Genomic DNA, 11,509 nt, shown 5'->3' with positions numbered 1-11,509 from the left:
TAGTATATATAATTTTTAATTTATTTTATTAAACATTCATATTATCTCTTCAATTTAAAATTAGTTTTTTTCTTGATGTATGAAAAAACATAGACAACACTTATATAATCTTTTTTCATTGAAAAAATATTTTTATCCAACCATGAAAATACATGGATTTTATAAAAAAGCTATGGGTGCTCAGTAAAACACCACCGTGGATTGAGGATTGTTACAGTGCAATAATAATTTTAATCCGGGGTGAAATTTTTTTTATTTTTTTTCTACAGTAAAATAATTTAATTATTCTTGAAAAAAAAATCTAAATTGGCATTCTGGGCTTGTTAGTCTTTTTAGTTTTACGAGCACAATGAAATGATAAAGTTGTCATTAAAATAAACAAAATTCTTATGCTTACTTACAAGTGTATTTATTTTTCTTCTTATTATATATATTTTTTTGTAATATTTAGGTCTAGGGCTATTTAATAATTTAATAAATATAAATATTATATAAAATAAATAGATGCATTCGTGTAATTCGTTCACGCGTTGGAGTCATTCACGCTTTTTGAGTAGCGCATGTAGCTCAATCACCACCTTCTATGATATAAATTTTTAGTTTTATCTTTCAATATTTATTTAATTAGAAATTGGATTCCATTATTTTTATTATTTGTTTTATATTGAATTTTTCACTTGTTTTGAAAATGATTCGGGTTACCTCGTTCTTTAATACTGGATTATTTGATAATTAAGCTTTAAAGTTTTATTCAGTTTGTTTTTGATGAAGTTATCTCGATATCACAACTATATCACAGATTTACATGTTGACCCAGATAGACGTGGTCAGGTTTTTTCAATCTTTTTTGAATTTTATTTTTATTTTTTAATATTTTGTTTGCTAGGAGTTGAGCTTCAATTTTTATTTTTATTTTTACTTTCTTTAAAGTTATCACATTCTCATTTAATTTTTTCTTCATTACTAAATAATATATTTCAACATTTGATTATTTTTGTTTTTCAAGCATATAAGCATTCATTTGTTTTTTCTAATTACATGTGTTTTAAATATATTTCATCGAATGCGAACTATGTAGCCATTAAATTGACATATCATGCTGATGTATATATCAAACATGCATAAATATTTTAATTTTTTTAATGGAGTTATTTTTTTCTATTTAGTATATGTATTTTTATTTATACAATTTGAATATTTGTATTTTTAAGAATTCATCAATTAATTCTTTTTTTAATTTTAAAGTTTAATAAATCTCCACTTAATTTGCAATTGAATTCTGAACATATAGCTTTGACAGCCTTGTTGATGGACACATCAAGCTTGCGGTGATTAAAGCATTGGAATTATAATCTTCGAGAGAGGGAGCTTCTGGGGAAGAGAATTATCATTGAATCGGATTCTTCCACTGTGATTAATTGGATGTTGTGTGAGTTGAATAGACCATGGAAACTCCATAAACTCTTCATCATTGCCTCCAGATTTTCTTCTGCTAGCTTTGGTTTCGGTGAAGTTCTCTCATGTTCCCAGGGAGGGTAATTTCGTGGCAGGTGCTCTTGCAAAACAAGATGTAAATAGAATTTGTGAATTGGTGGCTTGGTTCATAGATCTCATTCTCCCCAGGTTGTTTGAATCTGTTGTGAACTTCATGGGAACTCTGACTTATTGTTGCAGGGGCTGGAGTTTGATACCATCAAGATCCTGTGAGATTGTGGCTTGGTTTTGACTTCTCGTATTTCTATGATGGAAACTTTGTGGCTATGGCTTATGTTATGCAGGGGCTGGAATTGTGATACTAATATTTCTATCTGTATTCAATTTTTGGGTTCTCTGGTTTGGTTTTTCTTTTGAATGCCAATTTTGTCTTTGATGTATCTTCGGTTGCCCGACAGGGCTTTTCTTTGCCTTCTATGGTAATAATACTCTGCTTTTATATATATATTAAAAAAAACTGAAAGGATGGTAAAAACACCGTTTCACTGTACACAATGTACCACGGATGAGAACAATGTTTTTACTATCTCGCCATTAACAAAAAGACTAACATTTGATGGTAGAATTGTTTTTGCAATAGGACTATTGGGATGAGAAATTCAAAATCAAGGATCAAACTGAAAAAAATATGTAAATATAGGAATTGAAATGAACCATATCAGGAGTTAAATTGATGAAATTAAAAGTTTATTGGTCAATTAAGGGTTGAAATGCATAAATTCAGAACTAGGGATTAAAATAAAAATAGTGGTCAACTTTGGATCTGACAATTGAATTTGGCAAGAGTGAAATTGCATGAAATTAAAAGTTTGAAAGCAAATACGGGTACAATTAAAAGCAATTGGAAGAACAAGAATTCAATTGAATTTTTTCAATTTTCAAATTAAAAACCCTAAACGACATGTCATTCAAACTTAATGAAGAGAAGGTGAATCACACATCATTCATTAGGTTGCATCTCTGTTTTGACAGTTTTGGGTGATCGAGTTAGTAACTTCAAACGTATAAAAGTGAAGTTATAAACCTCTAAATTGAGCTAGGTTGAATCAATGCTAATAGATTGCCATGCATTATTAAAATAAAACACATGGTAAATAGCCTGAAGAAATTGCTAGCCATTATGAGGTACGATGACAAGACTCTTTTTGAAAGGTGATGTGAGAGAATTGGATAACTAATGAGGCTTTCAGTACAAGTAGCGACTGTAAAAGCCCTACTGAATTTTTGGGATCCTAATTATATATGTTTTACCTTCGGGAACTTGATATAACACTTACCTTGGAGGAGTATGAAAGGATCATAGATTTTCTAAATAATAGCAATAAGATTTACTAGAGGTGTTTATTTTCGGTTCGATTCAGTTTTTATCATAAAAGCAACCAAATCGAATTTTTTTAAAAAAAAACAAAACCGGTTCAAATCGACCGGTTTCGATTCGGTTTGGTTCGGTTTTTTAGAGCAAAAATCGGTTCAAACCGGTTTGGTTCGATTTTGCTCTTGTTTTTTCCTGTTTGGCTCAGTTTCTCGATTTGGCTCGGTTTTTTATCTGATTTTTTTCAGTTCGGGTTTGGTTCGATTCGGTTCGATTTTTTCGGTTCCAAGCTTTAAAAACCGAAACCGAATCGAACCTGTCAGTTTTTTCAAAATTTTAATTGGTTTTTTTTCACGGTTCGGTTTTTTCAGTTATTTTTTTTTTCAGTTTTTTTGAACACCCCTAAAATTTACCTCCAACAAAAATTTAAAGACATAACTTCAAAGGTAGTCAATTTCTTATGCTCGGGAAGAATTAGCCAGTGTAGGGTAGTTGATGGAGGTAATTGAAGCCAGGATGAAAAAGAATGCTAAGAAAGGTAAATAGGGAGATGAACGATACAGATCAATGGCCTTTGCCATATTTGGTTTAGTTTTGTTCCTATCTGAAATCAGAGTTCTCAGTTTAGAAGTCGCAAGTGCCTTTATCTCCATAAGCAAAATCAAATGATCAACCTTTCTACCGTAAGTTTAGCCAAACTCATGCTATCACTCAACTATTGTAGAATGCATGGGAAAGGAGCAATGAGATGTTGTGTCCTAATAATGTATTTATGGATTATCGGTCATATCAAAATACCAAGATATATTTTTCAATAACTTTTAGTGGTTTGATCTTCAACCGTTAAAGATTACATATATAGATGAAATTTGAAAGATATTTTTGGATATTTGACTACTTCATCCATGTAATTTATTTGGGACATATTGTCATTTAAATATACCAGACTCATAGCTGACTGCTTAGAATTTCTTGTTATCGCAAGCCCGACTACAACAATAAAACATTTTTATTATTATTTTTTGTTAATTTTCTTTAACAATCATGATATGTTTTTTTTTTTCAAGAGAAGCAATTATTCGAGTAAAAAACATTCAGATGATATCTACATTTTGAACTTGATGTAAAAAGAATACGAAATTAATCATGTTTGCACGCTTAAACTGATAGTGCTTAGCCTGATATGTCGACTTGAATTTGTTGTCCACAATTTCAGGAAGTCATAAACTGAATCTCCGATAAAGCTGCCAGAGAAGAGAATAAATTGTCCGTTCGAGATCATACATATACGTATACACTCATACCCTACTACTACTACTACTCTCTCCTTTCTTTATAAGTACAAATACTATACCTCAGCTCCGCTTCTCTTGTCCGGCACCGTGTGCTCACTTCAGTTGATCAGTTGCTAGCTTTAACGGACTCTAACTGACTCCTTTCAGGAAAAAAAAAAAAAAGGAATTCTGTTAATTTAGTTAACAAAGATTTTGAAATACCTTTGGACGAAGCACCACCGCCACAGCAACAAAAAAAACCCTAAAAATACATCATAAAAACATTAAATCAATGGAATTTAATTCTAAAAATCATTAAATCAATGGAATTCTGATATAGAAGACAATAACAATACGTAACAGAAGAAAAGGCTAAGGGTTTCTTTGAGATAATTATAATAGTTATTTTTTAAAATATTTTTTGTTGTTAATTTCCTTTAACAATCATGAAATGTTTTTTTTCTTATTTATCTAGGACGACTATGATCTAAATATTACAAACTCACATTTAAATACGTATAATTTCTTGTTATCGCAAGCCTGATAATATCAATAAAACATTTTTATTATTTTTTTGTTTCTTTTCTTTAAAAATCATGATATGTTTTTCTTTTTAAGAGAAGCAATTATTCCAGTAAAAAATCAGTCAGATAATGCCTACGTTTTGAACTTGATGTAAAAAAGGTCAACCCATTTGAAATACAAAATTAATCATGTTTGCACGCTTAAATTGATAGTGCTTAGCCTGATATGTAGGCTTCAATTTGTTTTCCACAATTTAAAGGAAGTCATAAACTGAACCTCCGATAAAGCTGCCAGAGAATAAACTGTCTGTTCGAGATCATACATATACATACTCATATCCTACTACTAATACTATACTATACTCTCATTTTTCTTTATACAAATACTATACCTCAGCTCCGCTTCTCTTATCCGGCACCGTGTGCTCAATTCAGTTGATCAGTAGGTAGCTTTAACGGACTCTAACCGACTCCTCTCAGGAAAAAAAAAGGAATTCTGTTAATTTAGTTAACAAAGATTTTGAAATACCTTTGGACGAAGCCCCACCGCCACAGCAACAAAAAACCCTAAAAATGCATCATAAAAGAGACTGGGGAGATAACATCACCTCACTTATCTCTCAGGGCGGGGTTTCTGAGTCAGCAAGTAACTCTCTCTCTCTGTCTCTTGTCTTCGAGTTTGATCTTCAAGCTGGTTTCTTGTTCATCCGTTCTTTAGTTTCTTCTGTATTCTATAAATAAATCACATAAGAATGGATTTCTCTCTACCACAAACCCTACTCCCTGGTTACCGCTTCTCTCCCACTGATCAAGAACTGGTCCAATTCTATCTCTACCCGAAGCTCACCAACCCTCTCTTCACAACCTCCGGTCCGGTTAGAGATTGTGACATCTACGCCTATCAACCTCTCCAAATCTGGAACGCCTTCCACAGGATCCAAGGAGAAGATATCTTCTTCTTCACTAACCTCAAAAAGAAAAGCCCCACTTCCCATGTCACCCGCAAAATTGCCGGTGGCCCTGCAACATGGCATAGAGAAGACACTGACCGAGCCATCGGTGTCGCTATTGACGAGCATTGCTCTGTCACGGGCATCAGGAAATGCTTCAGTTATCAAAGCACTCAGCCTGGCCAACATGGCTGCGGCTGGACAATGTACGAGTATAGCTTGCCATCCCTTTCTCAAGTCATTGTTTTGTGTCAGTTGAGAAGGAAAGACGACAACAAGAGCCACACACAAACGACGAAAAAGAGGAGAAGGCAAGCTGACGGTGTTGATGATGCAACAAACACCATATCTCAGAAGGCCAGGGTTGGTGAAGGCTACCACCAGCAACAGATCGCGGGTTTCGAGGCGGCGGCCGAAACTGAATCTGAGATCGTGTATATTAATGGGGTGAGATTTGACAATTTGGAGTCGTTTTCTCATCAACTTTTTCAGGACTTTGACAATGATGAGATGGCTCTCAGTTCCGTTGCATCTACTATCAACGTTGCAGCACCAACTGTATCCACTTCAAGCTGTGCAGAGAACTTGCAACCAAATAAGGTTGTGTGCATCAACAATGATCATGAGGAGCCATCTGCAACAGAGGAGGATGATGGTTACCAAAGAGAGCTTCTTCGACTGCTGGATTTAGATGATGGCTCTGACTTGGCAGGTGGGGTTCCGTCCATTCAATCACCACCTGAGGCTGATGAGGTTCATTCTACACCAAAAGGATCGACTCCGGTTGAATCCCTTGCAACTGATACTGATGGTTACCAAAGAGAGCTTCTTCGACTGCTGGATTTAGATGATGGCTCTGACTTGGCAGGTGGGGTTCCGTCCATTCAATCACCACTTGAGGCTGATGAGGTTCATTCTACACCAAAAGGATCGACTCCGGTTGAATCCCTTGCAACTGATGCTGATGGTTACCAACGAGAGCTTCTTCGACTGCTGGATTTAGATGGTGGCTCTGACTTGGCAGGTGGGGTTCCGTCCATTCAAACACCACCTGAGGCTGATGAGGTTCATTCTACACCAAAAGGATCGACTCCCGTTCAATCCCTTGCAACTGATGCTGATCATGGTTATCGTCTTGACGCCCAAGTTTCTGGTTCCAGCCTTAGCAGCGGTCGGAGAGGGTCGCTTTCGCAACAGCTGCCGCAAGCAAATCCAACATGCCTGGTTCAAGAAAATGAAGTTGAGATGATCTACAATCCTTTTCGTATGAAGAGCCCGTAAGAGGCTTCTTTATTGTAGTGGTCTTTTTTCTGTTTATGATTTAGAATCTGTTAAACGTGTAAATAAGTTTTCATACAAGCTACAATGTGTAAAGAACACTTTGCCAATTTATCAATAAAATCATGTTTGTGGCTATCAAATTCCTACCTTTATTCTCAACTGTTGGCGCTGTTCGTTTTATATGATGTCGTCTTGTATTGACTGTGGGTTTATCGTTTATATATGTTTGCTACTCTATTTATATTATTAATTCTGATATATAGTTATCAATTTCTTATATCCAATATTTAGTTGTATAATTTATTAGAGATTAGAGACAAAGTGAAACAGAATAAACTACATGATAGATAGTCAGAGTAATTTTTCTTTCATTAATTCTACTAATAAAATAATTTTTTTTGTTGTTAATTAAATAAAAAAATTGTCTTTTTTTTTAAAAAATGATCGGGTTTTTTTTTTAATGAATTCAAAAAATCATTTCGTCATGGAGTTTTGATATAGAAGACAATGACAATATTTACCCGAAGATAGGACCATCAAAGATAAAATTTTATACAACAAGAAGTAGCAAAAAAGGGTGTTTGGCACAAATTATATTTTGAAATATTTTTTATTTAAAAATATATTAAAATATTTTTTTTATTTTTTAAAATTTATTTTTGATATTAAAACAATCCAAAAACATAAAAAAAATTAATTTAATTAAAAAAATTGTAAATATTTTAAAAACTCCAGTTAAAATACCATCCCAGACAAACATTAAGACTGCTAAAACTTTAGTTGTGTGTCCATGCTAAGATATCATCAAATCCTCTTAGTAAATCATGTCCGAAGTACATAAAATTTCTATCCATTGACTTCAACGAAAAAGATAACATGTGAGGTCTAAGATCAAACAATATATTCCAATTGATCACCTTATCCTAAAAAATAATTTTGTTTCTTCGAGTCCAAATACCTCACAAGATTCCATAGGATAGTAGAGTAAAAGCTCTCTTTTGAAAGCTATGCCATTAACCATTGCACTCTAATGCAAAACTACCTGTTCTACAATTTTAGGCACACACCAGCTGAACCCGATCCATTTCATGAAACACTGCCAAATTTCCAGGAGCTAGGACAGTGAAGAAATAAGTGTGGTGCATGCTCAGTCTCAACATCACAGAATGGACATAAAACTTGGCTTGAATTGATTAATTGCCTTCATAAAAGAAAACCCGCTAGCTGTACAGAGTACTCTATCTTGCATCAGTAACCATAAAAACATTTCGATTTTAGGAAGAGCAAGACTTTTCCATAACAATAGAGTGAAAGAGAAAGTACCAGCTGGGAATTCAATGTCGTCAATAACAGTGCTTTAACCGCACAGTGTTCTTGTCTCTTAGGTTCCCATTGTTTTAAATCAGTATTGCTTGAACTGTTTCTGACCCCATTAATTATCAATGTAAGAAGTTGTAGTTGGGCCTGTTCTGAGGAGCTTAAGGTTTATTTCCAAGTGAAATTCCACTTCCGATACCCCTGTCTGTACTCTATTACATCCAAAGACATTAATTAATTTGTTAAAAGTGCATAAAGCTATTGAAAGAACTCTCTTAATTAGAATTCAACCTTTGGATCACCTATCTGTCCAAAAGTGAGTTTTTTCCCCATTTCTAACTTCGAAGTAGCAACAATTCTTTAAGAAAGAAGATATATATTGTTGAATCATTGTTGATAGTGGAATAGATAGGATTCCATACTGCTGACAGAGTGATTAAACAATGGAAGGCCATTGATATAAGGAGGCCTATATCTATTGTTAATGAGTTCTTGCCACCCTCCTGGAGTAGAATCTTCTAATCTCAAAAGCCACCTGGAAAGCATTGCCTTGTTTTTCCATTGTAAAGACCCCGAACCCAATCCACCTCAATTTTTCTCTTACTACCACATGCCAAGCAACCTTGCAAATCTTATTTTAAACAGATACGCCAGCCCACAAAAAACTTCGCTAAATTAAGGAGATAACTTGAGCTATACCGTTAGGCATTAAAAGGATAGACATATAGTTTAACAGAAGCGAAGAAAGAACAGTTTTAAGAAGACAAACTCTTCCAGACATATAGTTTAACTCTCAGCCTCTCCATTATCCCCTGCTGTGAAATCAAAATCTTCTCTCCATCTGGTACTCTTTTTTTATATATATATATATAATAATCAGAGGAATTTTATTGCGCTGGCCATTTAGAATATGGCCACGAAGAAAAACTTACAAGTTCATGAATGAAAGAAAATTACAAAGAGGGAAAGGCAAAATGAACATCAGAAGAGCATAAAACTACGCTAATACACTAGAAGATATAAAAGCCATGCATCAAGTCCATTCATCATTGGACATGATGTCTCCTCTGCTTGTTTGTCCAACAACGAATGCCTTCAACACTGAGAATCAAATCATTATCTGTATATGTAAATAATCTGTCATTACTTTTAATCCAAGTTGATATATAAACGCATAAGAATAAGAAAGTTGAGAATAATTAGAGACTTCACCTATTGGTTAGCCAACCTTTTATTATACACACACACACACAATAGTAATGGTGGAGGTTATAACACAAGAGTTTGACTATAATATTTTCTATATAGATACATTAATATGCCTTCTCAAGCTGAGGTTGGAGGATCAACCCAAAGCTTGAAACGAAATGTAATAGGAAGTGACTTAGTAAAGACATCTGCAAGTTGATCTTAAGAGGAAATAAACCGAATCTGAATATCCTTCTTCATAACTCTATATCGAACAAAATGACAATCAACCTTAACATGTTTTGTGCGAGTATGAAAAACAGGATTTGCAGACAAATAAGTGGCACCAAGGTTATCACACTAAATGATAGAAGCAAAAACAAATGAAATTTGAAGATCTGAAGCCAAATAACCTCAGCAGTGTCATCAACTAAGTCTTTGTGCTCAGCTTCAGTAGAAGAGTGAGCAACTGTACGTTGCTTACCTGATTTTCATGAAATCAGCGTCCACTACTAGAAAATCGATAAATACAAACGGAAATACCGAAGGAATATTTTTGTTGGTAAATTTTTGAGGGATTTTACTGATGGAAATATTCCGTCGGTATATACCGAGGAAATTACAGTGGGAAAAAATTAATGATTTACCAACGGAATTAAATTCTGTCGGTAAATTCATTGGTAAAACTATGAACACTGTTCATCATGTCAATTACAAAAGGAATCACTGACGAAATTTTCCATCGGTATTTTTCAGAGAGCTCCAGAACTGTTCACTTTCCAATTGCACTGTTAATTGTTGTTCTTTACGGACAAAATCACCAAAGGATTGAAAAGTCGTCAGTGTTATTTGGCAGTTTTCTGAAATAAAATTTTCATTTAAATATTACAGACAGAATCACCGACAGATTGAAAAATTATCGGTAATTGTTGGCGGTTTTTGAAAACTTTTTACAAAATTGAAAATTTAAATTAAATATTACCGATGGAATTACCGACGGAATAATTAAAAAAAATATTAACATTTAATTATCCATCTGTAAATCCGTCGCTAACGCACCCCAATAAAAAGTCGGAATCCCCTTATTTCATAAGAGATAAACTCATTTCTTATTATTCTTCTTCTTCTACTTCTTCTTCTTCTTCTTCACTATATGTAAAAAACATCAATATCTATTTCTTTCTCTTCCTTTCTCTCCTCATCTCCTTCTCTTTCCCTCCATGCTCGGGGTATGTATTCTTCTTCTTTCTTATTTTATCTTCTTAGTTTTTTTTAATTAATATGATTTACGATTTTTTTTCTCTCTTCTTAGCTTCACTTGCAACTACATTAAGGTAAGATTTTTCTTTTTTCTTCTTTTTTCATGATTTTTTTCACTATATTTGTTTTTTATTTTTTTTGTTCTTAATAATTGTATAAATGTTGTTGTGAGAATTTTTTTCATATGAGATCAATTTTTAGTTGATTTATTTATAGGGATTTTTAAATTTTTAGCAATTGCAACTTCAATTTTTTCATATGAATTTTTTTAGTTGAATTTATTTTTTCATTTTATTTATTTGTTGCAAATTTGTTTGAGTTGATTTTCTTATTCTTTTTTCCAAGCATTTTGAGTATATATTATAGAGTGTTGATTTATGTTAATTTAATTATTTTATAATTTTATAAAATATTTTAAAAAAAAATGTTTTTATATAATTACCGATGGAATTACCTACGGAATTTCCATTGAAATTTCGTCGGTATATCCCCCGGTAATTCCGTTGGTAATAAAAAATATTATTACCGACGCGTCTGTTTCGTCAGTAAATCCGTCGGTAATAATATACCAACAGATTTACCGACAGAAAAAACATTACCAACGAACGATTCATTGACGGATTATTTCCGTCTGTGATTTTATTAGTAATATAATTACCGATGGAATATGTGTCTTACACCAACGGAAAAATTCCATCGGTAAAACTATTAAATCTTGTAGTGGTCTGACCAAAGAATATAAGATAACCACCCGTAGATTTTCTATTATCAACACTACCTGCCCAATCTGCATTTGTAAAGCCATATAAGGCAAAGGAAGAACTGCAAGTAATATGGAGGCTATGTGTTGTCCTTAAGATAACGTAAGATGCGTTTAACGGTAACCCAATGAGAATCTGTGATGAGACA

This window comes from Populus nigra, chromosome 5, assembly GCF_951802175.1.
Source record: "Populus nigra chromosome 5, ddPopNigr1.1, whole genome shotgun sequence".
NCBI lineage: Eukaryota > Viridiplantae > Streptophyta > Magnoliopsida > Malpighiales > Salicaceae > Populus > Populus nigra.
This window is presented reverse-complemented; position numbering follows the sequence as displayed.